A 19,325-nucleotide genomic window follows, 5' to 3' on the forward strand; every position below is an offset into this window, starting at 1 on the left:
ATACCCAGAGAGATTAGCAAAATTATGATTATTTAGTCTAGAAAAAGACGACTGAGGGGCGATCTAATAACCATGTATAAATATATAAGGGGACAATACAAATATCTCTCAGAGGATCTGTTTATATCAAGGAAGGTGACAGTCACAAAGGGTCACATAGACAGGCAAGTGAGCACGGCTGGCACTCTGGCAGGCAGGCATTCTCTGAATCTGGAGGAGAGAAGGTTTTTCCACAAACAGAGAAGAGGATTCTTTACTGTTAGAGCAGTGAGAATCTGGAATTCCGTGCCTGAGGAGGTGGTGATGGTGAACTCAGTCGAGGGGTTCAAGTGAGGTTTGGAGGTCTTCCTGGAGCAGAACAATATTGTATCTTACAGTTATTAAGTTCTTTAGAAGGACATAGATCTGAGGATTTATTCTGACGGAATATAGGCTGAACTGAATGGACAAATGACGTTTTCAAGCCTTGCTAACTATATTACTATGTAAAATAGGACCAATCTCTAAACCATCTATTGAGAGAGGACATATTACCTTCATATTGTCACGATCGCACCCAGACTGGTTAGCGCGTGAGTGCGGGGGTGTGCCCCACTGGGCCACAGACCAGACTACTCTGGAAGGGACATAACTAAGTAGCTTCCTTGGTATTCGCTGGAGCCTCTGATGGTGAGGACAGGCTTGTGCGGCAGGAAGCTACCAGGTACTACTCCAGGGTGATGTCTGGCTGTGGCTGCTGATCTCACCGGAGAACGGAACATAGACAGGCAAGTGAGCACGGCTGGCACTCTGGCAGGCAGGCGGGCACGGCTGGGACACAGGCAGGCAGATGGGTACAACATAGACACTGCCAGGCAGGCGGGCTGGCTGTCTGACAGGCAGACACGGCTGGCGCTCTGGCGGGACATGCGGACAAGGCTGGTACACTGGAAGAACTGGTAGGGACTGGTCTGCAGGCAGGTATGTAAAACAGGTAAGAACCTGTTCAGACAGGAGGACTTATGAATAGGTAGAGAAAGACCGCAAGAGCAGATGCAAAGTGGAAGCACAGGAGCTAGAGCCAAGAACAGAAATGCAGAAGGAGGAGCCAAGAACAGGAGGCGGAGCCAAGTGCAGAAACGCAGGAGGCGGAGCCAAGTGCAGAAACCCAGGAGGCGGAGCCAAGAGCAGGAGACGTAGAACCGCAAGGAGCGGAGCCAGGTAGAACCGCAAGGAGCAGAGCCGCAGAGCGAGAGGTGAGCAGAGCCAGAGTGCAGAGCTGAGAGCAGAACAAAGTCAGAGTGCAGAGCTGAGTGCAGAGCAAAGCTACAGAGAGCAGAGCCGAGAGCAAAGCCACAGAGTGCAGAGCTGAGAGCAGAGCAAAGTCAGAGTGCAGAGCCGAGAGCAAAGCCACGGAGTGCAGAGCTGAGATCAGAGCAAAGTCAGTGCGCAGAGCAAGACGCAGAGTGCAGAGCTGAGAGCAAAGCCACAGAGTGCAGAGCTGAGAGCAGAGCAAAGTCAGACACAGAGTACGCACAGCAGGGAAAGGAAACCAAGGGAGGGATATAAACGGACACAGGAACAGGACTAGAGTAAGACAGAGTCAGGAACGGGACAAGGTACAGAGTCATGGACACAAGCCAGGGTACTATAAAATGAAATACCGTATGCACTACTGGAGAAGGTGCCGAGGTAGGTTCCCACACCGTGTGGCAATAAAGTAAATCAAACCTGGCACTCAACTTAAGGTGAACTTCTTTTGTGTTTATTACAGCAAAAGAAAAATAAAACGTTTCGGCCTGTATTGGCCTTCTTCAGTAATGTGCTGCCAAATGGGGCAGGAAAATAGAATTATTCTTACCGTTAATTCGGTTTCTAGGAACCTTCCACGACAGCCACTTCGGAGGTTGTCTTCCCCGCCCTAATAGGGGACAGGAACACAAGAGGTTAAATACCCCTCCCCTTCCTGCACCGCCAGTGTTTTCCTGGACACAGTAGCATGTATAGTTACCACAAAAGTGCAGGAATCATCCAATAAGAATATCAGGTAGGGAGGGAAATTAGTGCTGTCGTGGAAGGTTCCTAGAAACCGAATTAACGGTAAGAATAATTCTATTTTCTCTAGTCACCTTCCACGACAGCCACTTCGGAGTAGTACCAACAGCTAATTTCTCTAGGGAGGGACTACAGCCTGCAGAACACGTCTGCCAAACGTTAAATCCCTATTGAAATTTAGCCGGTAATGTCTGGTGAACGTATGGATGGACGACCAGGTGGCGGCTCTGCATATCTGCTCTGCTGAGGCATTCCCCCTCTCTGCCCACGATGTTGCCATTGCTCGGGTAGAGTGTGCCTTCAGAGAGGCAGGTGGATCTAGTCCCTGCGATGAATAAGCCAAGCAAATAGACTGTTTGATCCAGTTTGCGATGGTGTTTTTTGCCGCCTTCTTTCCCTTATTTCGTCCGGAGAACTGAATGAATAAATTTTGATCAATTCGCCAGGCTTCAGTTTGTTGTAAGTAAAATAGAACCACCCTGCGAACATCCAAGGTGTGGAAGGCCTGTTCTTTAGGGTTGGAGGGGTTTGGGCAAAAAGAAGGAAGTAGAATGTCCTGATCTCTGTGGAAATTTGAGACCACCTTGGGTAAAAAGGATCGGTCTAGTTTTAGTACAATGCTATCCGCAGTGACCGTTAAATAGGGTTCCTGTATTGACAGGGCCTGTAATTCACCAATACGTCTAGCCGTAGTGATTGCGACTAGAAAGATTGTTTTCAAAGTTAAGTTTTTTATGGATATAGCATCCAGGGGTTCAAATGGATCCTGGGTTAGTGCGTTAAGTACAGTATTGAGGTCCCAGGAGGGTACCCTAGTACGGAGTGTAGGACGAATTCTGGATGCGGCTGTCATAAATCGCTTGATCCAGCGGTGATTGGCTAAATTTGAGTCAAAAAAGCTACTAAGGGCCGATACTTGTACTTTGAGTGTGCTAGGGGTAAGGCCTATATCCAAGCCCTTCTGTAAAAATTGTAAGATCCTTGCTATATCAGGATTGAAGGGGTCTGGAACTTCTGGGAAGCACCAGGACGTAAATTTTTTCCAGACCTTAGTGTAGATGGCATTGGTTACTGCCTTTCTGCTTTTTTGAAGGGTCTGGATTACGTCATCTGAGAGTCCTTTAGCTTTTAAGATTGTGGCTTCAGTAGCCATGCAGCCAAGTTCAGTCTGTTTAGGTCCAGATGTAGTAGAGGACCCTGGTGTAGGAGATCGGTCTTTTGAGGTAGAAGGCAGGGACCTTCCAGGGCCATATCTAATAGGGCGCCGTACCAACTCCTCCCGGGCCACAATGGGGCAACCAAGATTGTGGTCACTTCGTCTGTCCTGATTTTTTGCAGGGTTTTCGCCAGCATGGGAATGGGAGGAAAGGCATATGCAAGGTTGAATTTCCACTGGTGTGAAAAGGCATCTATTCCCTGTGCCTTGTCTTTGTAATGAAGGGAGAAAAATGTTTCCACCTTCGCATTTTGCCTGTTGGCGAATAAATCCACCTCTGGAGTACCCCATTTTTCGGCTAGGGACTGAAATACTGCTTGGTTTAGGGACCACTCTCCCGGATGAACGTCTTTCCTGCTGAGGAAATCCGCCTGAGTGTTGTCCAATCCCCTCAGATGTACTGCTGTGACCGATAGAAGGTTCCTCTCTGCCCAGAAGAATATTCTTGCGGCCACTTCTTTTAGAGAGGCATACTTTGTCCCCCCCTGATGTCGTAGATAGGCCACTGTGGTCATATTGTCCGAGTAAATACGAACGTGATGATTTTTGATCAGTGCTGATGATGCCTTTAGGGCCTCCTCCACAGCTTTCAATTCTCTTAGATTCGAGGAGCTGCTGCTGATGTCCGATGTCCATTGTCCCTGAAAGTGGAAACCCTCTACCACCGCACCCCAGCCTCTTTTGCTGGCATCTGAGCGGAGTGTTTTTAGGGGAAGGTGGTCCCAGCTGACCCCTCTCTGGAGATTTTGATAATCTAGCCACCATTTTAGCGCCGATTTCACATGGCCAGGGAGAAGAATCTTCTGATTCAATGGAGTTTTTTATCTGCCGCCTTATCCAAAATATCGTCCAGGACGGGTCCAAATACATTATGACCCTGAAAGGGTATGCTACATAATTTGGACTTGGAGACAAAATCGCCTCCCCAGGATTTTATCCAGAGTGCTCTCCTGGACGAGTTAGAGAGAACGGCAGCTTTCGCGGCTACTCGAACCGATTCAGCAGATGCATCGGCTAGGAACCCTGTAGCTTTCTGTAGTAAGGGTAGGGAGTCTAAAATCTCCTCTCTTGGGGTGCCTTGAGTCAAGTGATCCTCAAGTTTGCGTAACCAGATAAATAGAGATCTGGCCACGCAAGTAGAGGCTATATTAGATTTTAGCAGATTTGTGGAGGTGTCCCAGGACTTTTTTAATAAACTCTCTATTTTACGATCCATCGGATCCTTGAGTTGCGAAGAGTCCTCAAAGGGGAGCGCAGTTTTTTTAGTTACCCTAGACACCTGAACATCTACTTTCGGGGTCTCCCATAAGGAGTTATCCCCATCTAATGGGTACCGGTTTTTCAGTTCCGATGGTATAGTCAGACCTTTTTCAGGGAGGTCCCATTCATGCAGAATTAGATCTCGTAAGTTCTTATGCACCGGGAACCCTTTTTGGTCTTTGGGTTTCAGACCCTCAAACATCTCATCATGTACTGTGAGTGTAACTTCTTCATCCTCTACCCCCATGGTGCTTCTTACTAAACCGATTAGTTCACTCATGTCCTCAGAACTAAAATAATATTTTTTGTTTTCTGATCTACAGGTGGGGGTAGAAGTGGAGCCTTCGTTTTCCCAGTTATCCTCTGAACCTGAGGACTGGATTTCTCCCGAGTCCGGGTCGGATTCTACTGGGGCTTTTTTCCTCTTTTTTGGAGGGGGTGGCTGAGGCACCGACATCTGCGAGAAGGTAGCCATAGAAGAATGGACCTCATCTTTAATGAGGGATCTAATGCTATCCAACAGCGAGGGTTGTTCGGCGCGCAGGACCTCATCCGTACAGGATTGGCAGAGCTTTTTCCCGTATGTTGATGGGAGTTTGGCCGTACACACTTTGCATTTGCGGCTTGACTTTTTAGGGTCGGAAACCTTTTCTCCCTAAGAGAGAGAGAGAGAGAGAGGGTTTGCTAAGCCACTTAGAGGAATATCTATATATACATAAAAGCACATATGTATATAGGGGATAGCTGGGCCCAACACCTGCTACTTACTTTGGTAGGAGGGGGAACGCTGGCATCTGCAGATGCAGAGCAAGGGGGTCTGTCACTGTCCATGTCCGTCAGGTTGCTAACAGTCAGACAGCTTACCTTGCTACCCGGATCTTTTTATAAGGATCGGTGGTCCAGCGTGCAGTGCTCCTCCCCCCCACATGTGGCCCGATTGGGGTAGGTCCAAGAACGCCCCCGACGCTGTTTGTATGGCGTGCTTCTGCTGCTGGACGCCATTGCCGGCCGGCGTGCGCTCCATGGCACGCTTCCTGGTTGAACCGGAAGTGGCGCGCTTTAACCCGGAAGTCATCAGGCTCTCCGGCCCCAGCCCGGGACGCGCGCCACCTCCAGCGCTGCAGCTGTGGAGGAGGGAACCGGGGCGCTGCAAGAGGCCCCCGGCAAGCACATCACCGCCCCGCATTGCCCCCAAAGGGAGCGCCGGAGGGGCGGGAGGGTCCCGAGTCGCTCCGAAGAGAGGAGACGGGAGCGGCATTATCAAGGAGGGAAACCCGACCTTCATGCCGCCCGGCTTCTGGGTAAGTGGAGCTCTGTCGCCGGCCACGGCAGCCCCTTCAGAAACTCTTCATGCCCCATAGGGGACAGGAAAACACTGGCGGTGCAGGAAGGGGAGGGGTATTTAACCTCTTGTGTTCCTGTCCCCTATTAGGGCGGGGAAGACAACCTCCGAAGTGGCTGTCGTGGAAGGTGACTAGAGAAATCGTGGTTATTTATGTGGCGCCTTTATGTCAGTTTATGTTGAGGTGCTCTATAGAGAATCCTGCCGGAGGTGTCCGGTGAGTCTGTGCTTCAGCGACGCGGCCGAAATGTCTTATTTTTCATTTGCTGTAATAAACACAAAAGAAAATCACCTTAAGTTGAGTGCCAGGTTTGATTTACTTTACAAGCCAGGGTACGACACCCAATGGGTGGCGGACACAGGCCAGGGTACAAAGCCCCACTGGGTGGCTACACAAGGACACAGGCCAGGGTGCAACGCCCCACTGGGTCGCAAACACAGGACACAGACCAGGGTACAGCGCCCCCCCTGGGTGGCGGAACACAAGAGTAACAGAGAAAGGGCCTGGCACCTCAGCAGCTAAGAACTGACTGAGGGAGTAAGTTGCACAGGCCCCCACCAATGGGTGGGGAAGTCTTAAATGCAGGAAGCCTCATGGCTATCGGCTGGTGACACCTTAGCAAGGTGCACACAGACTCAATAAGACACAGGAGTTACCGGCGCCACCCCCCTATGCACACAGACAGAGCATGCACAGAGCAAACAGCAGACATGAGGCACACAGCATGGAGCTGGCAGCAGAGAGAAGTCGCAACAAGGCCCAGAGAAGTAAGAGAGTTTGAGTGTAATGCAGGTGGGGGATGGGAGGCCATGCAGTGATGCCAGCAGGGTTGTTACACATATTGAGTATACAAGTATGGCTTCATCATGTTGTAAATTAAACAAAATGAGCTAACACTCTAACAATCCATCTGATCCTTGTTGTTCTACAACCCCCTGCCGTGAACAGGTAATTGAAGTAGATTATCTGATGCAGAGCAGACATGAAGTCTATACAACAGGCTGTTAAGTGACACTTTTCTCTCCTGTATGGGTAAGTTTTCCTGGGTTGAAAACAATTACAGGCAGCAAGGATGCCACCGGCTACCAATATAAATATTATATTTTGAGACAGGTGTAGCTCTTACGGTCATGGAATACATATTATCAGCGGCGTGACGAAGTGGCGAACATAATGCATTTACTTGCATCGCCGTGTGGGCTGCGCATCAGCCTCAAATTAAAATCAGCAGGATGTATAAAGTTGGATATGACATGTATGGTATCTATAGAGAGCTAAAATCATGACAGGAAATCTGACACTAATATCTTGTGTCTGGGACCTCCAGTGGGGCATATATCCTTATGTTCAGAGATCTCATAATTTTTGATACTTCAGCCGCATCCCATTTACCAGCCCCATCTGGGGTCATCAAGGGGGCGTGACTTACAGTATATATCTGGAAAAAGCAAATTTTGAAAAAGAGCCATTGTTCAGGGCTGGGAGATACAGCTCGCTGTGGCACTACATAATTTTCCAACTGGAGCACTCCCCTCTGTGTTATTCCTGTCACATCAAGTCTAGTAATTTTCATTTGTTTATCCCTTTTATTTTTATATGATTGTATATATTGTATTGTCTTGTCCCCTTTGTAATATCTTTTGTATATTTTTATAAATACTGCCTATTTTTTTTAATTAAATATATACAGTTTAACATCTATGCCCCTCTTGTGCTATAATCCGCATCCCTGGAGCCGTGTGAGGCCCCACTTTACCAGAAACAAAAAGAGGAAAAAAATACTTTTACCAGAAATACATGTCCAATTGGCCAGTATAAACAATTAGCGGTGGCAGCTAATTTTTTTGTGGTTATTGCGGAGCTTGGCGGTGAAGTATTTATGTACCCGATTGTTGGGACCGAATGTGTATATATAATACGTTCACTGGGAAGCGCACAATAACCAGACTAATAGCAAAAGCATCTGTTGCCTTGTCCATCAATCGTCAGTCAATTGTGTGATTGTTTTGATGATTGTTGGTGACACTGTTTGATCCATGCTTTTACCAGATTGAATTTTTACCTGTTAGGCAGAATTCAGATGTCTATGAAACAAGGTCCATGTACAGACAGCGATGCCCAGTCTGACCATGGGTCTCCTGACCTCAACATGATAGCCTCATCTATGCCTAGTACACTGTCAAGTTCAGGTCAGGAGACCCTTGGGCAGTCCTTGTATAATGATCCATATGTAAGAAGAGAAACCAGGCTAGGGTGCCTTTCTTGTGCTGTGTCCGGAACTGTCGGGGCTGTCTCCTCTGCTGTCTGGGGGAAAGTTTAGGGATCCAGATCGATCTGTGCACGGGCCGACAGGGGGCGTGACTAAGGGTTACCAGGGTGAGCGCAGCTCGCGGGTACAGAGAGAGTTGGCGGGAAGGCAGAGCGCTTAGTTGAGAAGAAAAAGAGCTCCTGCTTCAGGGACCGTTAGCTGCGGAAAGGTGCTCCCGGCCATGAGGGAAATCTACCGCAGAGACTCTGATGAGAAGCCCGTCATATGAAGGTTGGCTCCCAGCCATTGAGGTGCCAATCGCTCTTTAATGGTCAGTGCTGCATGGGTGTCGCCTGACTGAGATTTAGACAGGGACTGGGTATCGCTTCCTGAATCCTTCGTTCATACTCCTCAAGCTTCACTTCATTTTAATGGACTGTGGCCTATACATTGCCAGCCACTGGAGTCTCCTTATTGAGGACTCCACAGGACATTTCAAAGACTCAATGTTGCCAGCCAGGAATGTATCATCGCCTTCTTCAGCACCACACCGGAACCACATCGCGCCGACAGCTGTTGGCACCATTATTTACTCCGGAACCAGTCCTGTCAGAGGACACCCGATGGATAAGTGACTTCATTGAGAAAGACTTTCTTTGTTTACATGCACTGATTTCTCCCCAACCGAACCCCTGTATTTTCTATTCTGTCCGCATTTTACCTCACGTTTTCCATGTCCGGTTAACCCTTGATCTGCCTCCTGCTGGTCACTGCATGTGCCAGCCTGCTCACACATACACGGACATCGAATTTATTCCTATAGTATGGAGGACTGTTGACATGTTTTGTATTTTTTTCACAAAGTCTTGTCCGATTTTGATCTGAGTGATGGCTCAAACTCGCCAATGAAGTTCTATTTGTCTATGAAAAATTGGACAGCACTTGCATGCCATGCGTTTGCTTTCCGTTTTTCAGAGATTGATAGCAGAAGCTTGAGAATCCATCATTTTTTTTTCATATAAGAAAAACTGATAAATTCTGAGGGTAAAAACTGCCACAGAGATCATTTAAAAAATCTGATAAAATCTGATAAAAAGACTGATAAAACTTGGCTTATTTTTTCCGAATGATAAAAATCATTGATGTCTGAATGAGCCCTTAGGGTACCGTCACACAGTGGCACTTTGGTCGCTACGACGGCACGATTCGTGACGTTCCAGCAATATAGTTACGATCTCGCAGTGTCTGACACGCTCCTGTGATCAGGGACCCCGCTGAGAATCGTACGTCGTAGCAGATCGTTTGAAACTTTCTTTCGTTGTCTAGTGTCCCGCTGTGGCGGCATGATCGCATGGTGTAACAAAGGTGTGCACGATATTGTATACGATGTGCGCATAGTAACCAACGGATTCTACATCGCACATACGTCATGAAATTATCGCTCCAGTGTCGTACATTGCAAAGTGTGACAGCAGTCTATGACGCTGGAGCGATATTGTTACGATGCTGGAGCGTAACGGATCGTGCCGTCATAGAGATCAAAATGCCACTGTGTGACGGTACCCTTAGACCATTCATGGCCTTGCTCAATACACTTGTGTTGAGCAAAGCAGCTCCCATTTAGTCAGAATGTGCCAGGGAGTATGCACATGACCACCAGTAATGGGCAGAGCACCCTCACAGAGCACAGTGCGTTCAAAAGTCTACAGTCAAAAAGAGTGACTGCAGACTTGTAGCTTAAGATCAGACAAACCCTTTAATGAGAGGGGGCCATCATATCTGGTACATTTTTACCCCTTGGTGTATTTTCCCTGGAAAAGAGGACTATCCATCCTGGAAAGTTTTGGACTCTACCATAAACATCTAAATACATCTAAAAACCATAAAACTATGAACTGCGGGTTACATTGTTACACCAGGTCACGATTTGTCCCATTTCTTGAACTGCTCCCTCTGAGCTTGGTAATGTAAAAATGTATTCCATCCCACCAATAAATCAGATAAGATTGATAGTAACATCGATAAATAGCGAGACATTGTGCCTTTTATGTAATGTTGTCTTTTCTCATCCTACTTCTTCATGCTTATTATAGGCAGATTTCTAATGAAGTCAGCTGTTTGTGGGATAAGGCCAGACCCAAAGAGCTGCTAATGTTTTTAAAGTCCTGTTAATCTTCCTTAAAACTGATGTTACGCTATCCAAGCAGATAATCAAGGCATTTTAATCAGCTTTACTCATTCTCACATCATAATAAAAAGCCTGGCTCGCATTGTGGAGCAGACATCATCCTAACAGCTCATCTCTAGTCATATCATTTTAACTCTCACATCTTCATGTCATATCATCTGCTGCATTCTTCAGAGCAGCAGGTTCCGATAACTCTTATTGCGTTATTCTAGATGGATTTTACGTTCATGAATTCTGCATGTAAGTATTTGTTCTACAAGCTAAACCTGTTTAATATCAATTATGCCTGTTTGACTTAAAATGAGTATCAGCAATTCTGTGGTTTCCACTATTAGCTGGAACATGGAGCTCCTGTATAATGTTACTTGCTTTCTCTTGTAACAGTACAAGATTTAATAATCACTGACACTTGGAAATAATTAGTTGTCTTTGACTTGGTTTTAGAATTACGGCAGGTAGATCTACTATGGCACGGTTACCAGTGTGTATTAAAGGAAACGTAACACATAAATATTCAGTAATTATTCATCTAAACTGAGACACTTATACCCATTGTGTTATTTAAACAGAAAAAATCAGTTACAAATAGTTGAGGTTTAACATGTATTTTAGTTTATTGCATATGATGAGATAATCTAAATGTTGGATGTTGGTTATTTGATTTTAAATTATATTGTTCTCACTTTGCTCATATTTCCTAAAATTCCACTGCTGCAGCCTTATGACATGCATGCCTAGAGTTATTTCATCTTAGGGCTGAGATTATGGGGTGTCATCTGCAATACAGAATGCTACTGCCGGTTCTTACTTTCTACATGGTTGTGATAAGATTTTCCACAAAGAGTAGAGTAAGGTGACTTAATTTTAATGCGGTCACCAGATTCCCAACCCACCTGTTGGGGTGGTGAACTGCATCTATAAGATATTTGTGGCAAATCTCGCAAACAAATTATAAGTGCCTTGTTTGTCAAAAGGCGGACAAATAATTGCATTATATATGGAAAATGCCACTGGATTAATGATCAGAACCACAGATGTAGCCAAGATTAACTTGGAAAGATAAGAACCCATCTTAATAACTTGTCGGTTATCTCCCTTAACATGATTAAGATAATGTAGCATGGCACAAGCTATTGACCGATGTCAGGTGAGGTATCAGATTACACATTTTTTTCACCATGGCATCTCAGTACTTCGTTACCTGTAGTAAGATAACCTTCGTTACATCACTATTTATTTTGACTTATTTTTGGCAATTTTCTTGGTCGGTAAATGGAAGCCAAGTTATGGAAATGCACTGGGATACATAAAGTACACGCTCTCATAGACAGAGGAAAATGTATTGATTAAAAAACTTCTGCAATTTAAAGTAAAACTAAAAGCATTTTTCCTCTGATTTGTCCATTACAGTGAAATTGTTTGTAATAATTATACGGGTACTACTAGCATGGGATAAAGCCAGTCTGAGAGCAAAGTTGCAACAAAAGATGTATTTACTCAAAAACAGAACTAACAGATATTTCTGCAATTGTAACGAGGTCCTCAGCTCTATATAGAAAATCACAGCAAACAGAGTAGCGAACAAAGCATGGTACAGATATTCCTGCAATAGTAACGAGGTCCTCAGCTCTATATAGAAAATCACAGCAAACAGAGTAGCGAACAAAGCATGGTACAGATATTCCTGCAATAGTAACGAGGTCCTCAGCTCTATATAGAAAATCACAGCAAACAGAGTAGCGAACAAAGCATGGTACAGATATTCCTGCAATAGTAACGAGGTCCTCAGCTCTATATAGAAAATCACAGCAAACAGAGTAGCGAACAAAGCATGGTACAGATATTCCTGCAATAGTAACGAGGTCCTCAGCTCTATATAGAAAATCACAGCAAACAGAGTAGCGAACAAAATATAGTACAGATATTCCTGCAATAGTAACGAGGTCCTCAGCTCTATATAGAAAATCACAGCAAACAGAGTAGCGGGGCGCGACCGCTAATGTGAACCAGTCCAGCAAGGAAATGATGTGGAAGCAAACAAGACACTTAAACGAGGAAGTCCAATAAGGTTATTAGTGCCAATGCACACAGTACTTAAATGATGAAGTCCAATAAGGTTATTAGTGCCAATGCACACAGTACTTAAATGATGAAGTCCAATAAGGTTATTAGTGCCAATGCACACAGTACTTAAATGAGGAAGTCCAATAAGGTTATTAGTGCCAATGCACACAGTACTTAAATGATGAAGTCCAATAAGGTTATTAGTGCCAATGCACACAGTACTTAAATGAGGAAGTCCAATAAGGTTATTAGTGCCAATGCACACAGTACTTAAATGATGAAGTCCAATAAGGTTATTAGTGCCAATGCACACAGTACTTAAATGAGGAAGTCCAATAAGGTTATTAGTGCCAATGCACACAGTACTTAAATGATGAAGTCCAATAAGGTTATTAGTGCCAATGCACACAGTACTTAAATGATGAAGTCCAATAAGGTTATTAGTGCCAATGCACACAGTACTTAAATGATGAAGTCCAGCAAAACTTGCTCACACGTGTGCACAGTACTTGTTAGTAGAAGACCAATTGTTCACAGATGATGCGTCATGTGAATGACGTCCTGGAAAAGAGAGGACGAGGGAAGAAAGAGGGAGAGCGCTATCTAAGCGTAGTAGATGAGTAGATCTTTCTTGGAGAGAAAAGCACAGCTTGAATCTTGCTCACCTGGTGTGGTTGTGCAAAGAGGCACAACACTGGGAAAAGTTTTGTAAGCAAAGGAAATCCTTCCACTGGTGCGCAGCAAGTCGCAGCAGTTCCAGAGGAGAGAGGTAGCTGAATGGGGTGAGGCAGACCACCGAGTAGTGAGCAGAAGAAGCAGGGAGTTCACCAGCAAACAGGCAGATGCTCAGAAGCCAGCAGCACAAAATACTCAGGCACAGATGAACACAAGACCCAGACTTAAATAGTCAGGACAGACAGGAAGTTCCATGAAAGGGTGAGATCCAGGACTCCATATTGGATCAGGGCAAACAGACACCAGGAAAGTCCGGAATCCTTACATTGTTAGTGAACCATTGAGAAATGCATCTGGATACAGCTACCACAGCAGACATTTTTGACAAGACAACACAGGTATCGGGGCTCACATCATTTTCAAAAAATGCAAGTAACTAACCCCCTTGTTCCACATAGAGAAGCTCGATAGATAATTGCTGTTGGCCGTGAATTTATCCTTCCACTGCTCACAGACGCACTTTCCAAGAAACGTGAGGCAAACTGCTATTGACTACATTCACGTTAGAAGGGAGATCAGTTTACTCCACAACCCCAGGACAACCCCAGGACAATGCACCTATGGACACCAAGAAGATAGCATTGAGGCCACCAGCAATTACGTTTTGAGCTTCTTCTCTGTAAAACGGGTGGTCAGTAACTTGCATTTTTTTTTAAGTAATGAGAACTGAGGCTTAACATACTGTTAAATAGTCTAATGTGGTAGCTACTGTATATAAGTTGACTATTATTGGACAATTTGCAGGTACAAAGGGATTGATGACCTGTCCTATTGACTTATCCTAGGCTTCATTGGACTACCGGATTGATGCCATACTGGAGAAACTTGGTTTTTCTTTCAATAAAACTACTGAAAATCTTATTGCTTTCATCTATAAACTAGCATCGAGCCATGGCCCAATGTCTAGGCAGGAAAGGTGATTAGCAGGTTATAATCATGCCTATGGATAGGCAAGGTGTGCCTATGTGTGTGCAGGTTTTAGGAAGCTACATGCTCCGCTATGGAGAGCTGACAATGAGATGCCAAGAGGGAAGTCTGTTGTGGCTGTGAGATGAGTACTAGACATCCCACTATACAGCAGACTTATCCAATGTCTCTTAGGTAAGATTAATACCTTAACCCCCCAGAGCTTTTTTCGGTTTTGCGTTTTTGTTTTTTGCTCCCCTTCTTCTCAGAGCCATACTTTTTTATTTGTCCATCAATATGGCCATGTGAGGGCTTTTCTTTTGTGGGGCGAGTTGTACTTTTGAACAACATCATTTGCTTTACCATGTTGTGTACTAGAAAGCAGGAAAAAAGTTCCAAGTGCGATGAAATTGCAAAAAAGTGCAATCCCACACTTGTTCTTGTTTGGCTTTTTTACTATGCTAACTAAATTCTAAAACTGACCTGCCATTATGAATCTCCGGGTCATTAAGAGTTCAAAGACGCCAAACATGTCTAGGTTCTTTTTTATCTAAGTGGTGAAAACAAAATTCAAAAATTTGTTAAAAAAAAATATGAAGCCATTTTCCAATACCTGTAGCGGCTCCATTTTTCGTGATCTCAGGTTGGGTGAGGGCTTATTTTTTGCGTGCTGAGCTGACGTTTTTAAATCATACCATTTTGGTGCAGATACAACCTTTTGATCACCTTTTATTGCATTTTAATGCAATGTCGTTGCGACCAAAAAAACTTAATTCTGGCATTTTGACTTTTTTTCTCACTACGCCATTTAGCAATCATCTTAATCGTTTTCTTTATTGATAGATTGGGCGATTCTGAATGCGGCGATACCAAATATGTGTATGTTTGATTTTTTTAATTGTTTTATTTTGAATGGGGTGAAAAGGGGGTAATTTGAACTGTTATATATTTTTATTTTTTTAATATTTTTAAAAACATTTTTTTTTTACTTTTGTCATGCTTCAGTAGTCTCCATGGGAGACTAGAAGCTGCCACAACCCGATCGCCTCTGCTACATAGAGGCAATGATCAGATCGCCTCTCTATAGCAGAATTACTCACTTGCTATGAGCGCCGACCACTGGGTGGCGCTCACAGCAAGCCAGCACTGACAACCATAGAGGTCTCCAAGAGACCTCCGGTTGTCATGCCAACACATCGGTGACCCAAGATCACATGATGCGGGTCACCGATGGGCGGATTTCCGGAGCGATTGTGGGAAGTGCCTATTAAATGCTGCTGTCAGCATTTAAAAGTAGAATTTAACTGGTTAATAGCCATAGGTGGATCGGGATTCCACCTGCGGCTATTGCGGGCACATGTCAGCTGTTCAAAACTTGTTAATGATCTGAAGTCAGCTGGGACCACAGTCACCAACTAAACCATTGGTAACACATCGCCCTGTGTGCTAGGGGTACTCGGTGCTTTGTCCTGCAGTTCACAGGGGGATGCCATGGTAGCTGCAACCTGGTCCGTGGCCCAGGGCACCCATGTAAAAGGGGAAAGGTGTTTAAAGGGATAGAGTTTATGTTCGTGACGCCACTTGTGGTATTCGGTCAGTGGGGACCGACGCTGCTTTAAGGGGTCCGCTGGGGTGATGTTATGGCAGCTAGATGGTATAACTTCCCACAGGTGAAGTGTATCCCCAGGGCTCCCGATGTGTAGATGATAGGATGGTGAGAGGCGCAGTGAAGAACAAGGACACAAGGTTGCAGTCTCTTTACCTTTACTGAAGACTTCAGCATCCACAGTCCAGAGCTCCAGACCGGTTTGGAGGCAAGTCCAGAGTCCCCTTGTCCAGGTGGAGAATAAAAGCCTTCCTTTGCACTATAGTGGTGTAGTCCATTACTGCTAAGCTTCACATAAGGTCCCCACAGATGTTATCTCTCTCTCTCTGTCCCCCGGATAGGATAGGACAAAACCCGTATGACGGGTGACTTTAGCCTGTTTATAGGATCTCTTAGATGACCCAGCTCTGTGGGGTGTCACCGTGCCTCCTGGGTGTAGGTGCGAACAGGTAACGTGTAATTAGCTGTCCTGCCGTTCTCTGATGTAAGGCATAGAGGTCCTCACAACCTCGGTGTCCGGCAGGCAGCCTGCTCGGGGCTGGTCCCCTTCTGGTATCCTCTTCTGTGCTTCCTCTCCTGCACGCTCGCTGCAAACAATTCGGCCTTCAATGTCTCTTTCTGGGAGCTGCAGCTCTGTGGGCATGCACAGCTCCGTGGACCCTCTGTCCTCCTCAGACGGCTGTCTGAAACTAACTGAGCTCAGCCGACAACTAACTAACTTTCCCACCAGACTACCAGTTATATCTCTATATGGGGAGTGACCTAGTAAATAGGATCAGAAGCTCCCCCTGGTGGCCTGGAGTGTGAAGTGTTGCATGTTTGTGGTACCTGGAGGCAGTTATCCTTCCTTGCCTCCAAACGTAGCCTCACTCTCCCCGGGAGGAAAGCAATACCACTGTGACGACCAGAACTGTTGTGAGTTCTGTTTTTGGGCTCCCTCTGGTGGTTACTGATGGTACTGGGTGATTTGTGTTCTGCTGTCTCTGGTGTCCACCTGTTCTATTAGGATTTGGGAGTTTCCTATTTAACCGGGCTTTCTTGTCATTTCCCCGCCGGCTATCAAGGATATCAGAGTGTTTTGTTACCTCAGCTTCTGGCTTCAGTAATCTTCAGGACAAGCTAAGTTTTTGATTTTCTTGTTCCACGTTTTGCTTTATTTTTGTCTTGTCCAGCTTGCATATAATTGTTTCTTTGCTGCTGGTTGCTCTAGTGGGCTGTAATTGCTCCTCATGTTCCATGAGTTGGAACATGAGTTCAAGTAATTACAGGATGTGTTTTTGAAGGGTTTTTTGCTGACCGCGCAGTTTACTTTTGTATCCTCTGCTATCTAGTTTTAGCGGGCCTCATTTTGCTGAATCTGTTTTCATACTGTGTATGTGCCTTCCTCTCATTTCACCGTCATTATATGTGGGGGGCTGCTATTTCTGTGGGGTATTTCTCTGGAGGCAAGAGAGGTCTGTGTTTCTTCTAATAGGGGAAGTTAGATCTTCGGCTGGTGCGAGACGTCTAGGATCAACGTAGGCACGTTCCCCGGCTATTGTTATTTGTGTGTTCAGGTTTAGGGTCGCGGTCAGCTCAGTTTCCATCACCCTAGAGCTCGTTGGTGCTTGTCCTTTTGTGATTCCCTGCCATTGGAATCATGACAGTATAGCCGGCCATAAATGTTTGGGCTGAAGTAGGAGGAAAAGTAGTCTGAGGAAGTTTTTTTTTTTTTTTCTCTCCTCTGAGGTTGCTGCCTAGCCTTAATTGCAGCCTGGCTGATTTTTTTTTTCCTCCTCTTAATCCTTGAATGGCTCTGACCTTAGCTGTTTATCATGGACGTCCAGAGTTTAGCTTCCAGCTTGAATAATCTTGCTGCTAAGGTTCAAAATATACAAGATTTTGTTGTACATGCTCCTATGTCTGAACCTAGAATTCCTATTCCAGAGTTCTTTGCTAGTGATAGATCTAGTTTTCTTAATTTTAGGAACAATTGCAAGCTGTTCCTTTCTTTGAAATCTCGCTCTTCTGGAGACCCTGCTCAGCAGGTTAAGATTATTATATCTTTCCTGCAGGGTGACCCTCAAAATTGGGCATTTGCATTGGCACCAGGGGATCCTGCGTTGCTTAATGTGGATGCGTTTTTTCTGGCATTGGGTTTGCTCTATGAGGAACCTAACCAGGAGATTCAGGCTGAAAAAGCTTTATTAGCTCTCTCTCAGGGGCAAGATGAAGCAGAAATATATTGTCAAAAATTTCGGAAATGGTCAGTGCTTACTCAGTGGAATGAGTGCGCCCTGGCTGCAAAGTTCAGAGATGGCCTTTCTGAGGCCATTAAAGATGTTATGGTGGGGTTCCCTGCGCCTACGGGTCTGAATGAGTCTATGACTATGGCTATTCAGATTGATCGGCGTTTACGGGAGCGCAAACCTGTGCACCATTTGGCGGTGTCTTCTGAACAGGCACTTGAGACAATGCAATGTGATAGAGTTCAGTCTAGAAGTGAACGGCAAAACTATAGGCGGAAAAATGGGTTGTGCTTTTATTGTGGTGATTCAGCTCATGTTATATCAGCATGCTCTAAACGCGCAGGAAAGGTTGATAAGTCTGTTGCCATTAGTACATTACAGTCTAAGTTCATTCTGTCTGTGACTCTGATTTGCTCATTATCATCCATTTCCGTCGATGCCTATGTAGATTCAGGCGCTGCCCTGAGTCTTATGGATTGGTCATTTGCCAAGCGATGTGGGTTTAGTCTTGAGCCTCTGGAAGTCCCTATTCCTTTGAAGGGAATTGACTCTACACCTTTGGCTATGAATAAACCTCAGTACTGGACACAAGTGACCATGCGTATGACTCCCGTTCATCAGGAGGTGATTCGCTTCCTGGTATTGTATAATTTACATGATGTTCTAGTACTTGGTCTGCCATGGTTACAAACTCATAATCCAGTCCTTGACTGGAAAACAATGTCTGTGTTAAGCTGGGGATGTCAGGGGGTTCATGATGATGCACCTCCGATTTCTATCGCTTCATCTACTCCTTCTGAGGTTCCTGTATTTTTGTCTGATTATCGGGATGTTTTTGAGGAGCCTAAGCTCAGTTCGCTTCCTCCTCACAGAGATTGCGATTGTGCTATAGATTTAATTCCTGGTAGTAAATTTCCTAAAGGTCGTTTGTTCAATCTGTCAGTGCCAGAGCATACTGCTATGCGGGATTATGTTAAGGAGTCCTTGGAAAAGGGACATATCCGTCCATCTTCGTCCCCTTTGGGAGCAGGTTTTTTTTTCGTGGCCAAAAAAGATGGGTCCTTGAGGCCTTGTATAGATTATCGTCTTTTGAATAAGATTACCGTAAAATATCAGTATCCTTTGCCTTTGTTGACTGATTTGTTTGCTCGCATTAAGGGGGCTAAATGGTTCACTAAGATTGATCTTCGGGGTGCGTATAATCTTATACGAATAAAGCAAGGTGATGAGTGGAAAACCGTATTTAATATGCCTGAGGGCCATTTTGAGTATTTGGTAATGCCTTTCGGACTTTCTAATGCTCCTTCAGTCTTCCAGTCCTTTATGCACGATATTTTCCGTGAATATCTGGATAAATTTATGATTGTGTATTTGGATGATATTTTGGTTTTTTCTGATGACTGGGAGTCTCATGTTCAGCAGGTCAGGAAGGTGTTTCAGGTCCTGCGGGATAATTCCTTGTTTGTAAAGGGCTCAAAGTGTCTCTTTGGAGTCCAG

At 45.1% G+C, this 19,325-nt stretch overlaps 1 protein-coding gene across 4 annotated transcripts in view; it reads left to right on the forward strand.

The window, feature by feature from the left end:
• The window catches only part of LOC138651858 (germ cell-specific gene 1-like protein), a 212,386-nt gene that overhangs the window by 24,094 nt on the left and 168,967 nt on the right, over positions 1 to 19,325 (forward strand). For 2 of the 4 annotated variants that reach the window (XM_069742415.1, XM_069742417.1), the window contains exon 1: positions 10,381 to 10,529. The exons of the other annotated variants lie outside the window; for them this stretch is intronic. The gene's annotated coding sequence lies outside the window, so the exon portion shown is untranslated. Of the gene's footprint in view, positions 1 to 10,380; positions 10,530 to 19,325 lie in introns of those variants that run through there. 4 annotated transcript variants of the gene reach the window in all.

Source organism: Ranitomeya imitator, chromosome 10 (assembly GCF_032444005.1).
Source record: "Ranitomeya imitator isolate aRanImi1 chromosome 10, aRanImi1.pri, whole genome shotgun sequence".
In the NCBI taxonomy this organism is placed as follows: Eukaryota; Metazoa; Chordata; class Amphibia; order Anura; family Dendrobatidae; genus Ranitomeya; species Ranitomeya imitator.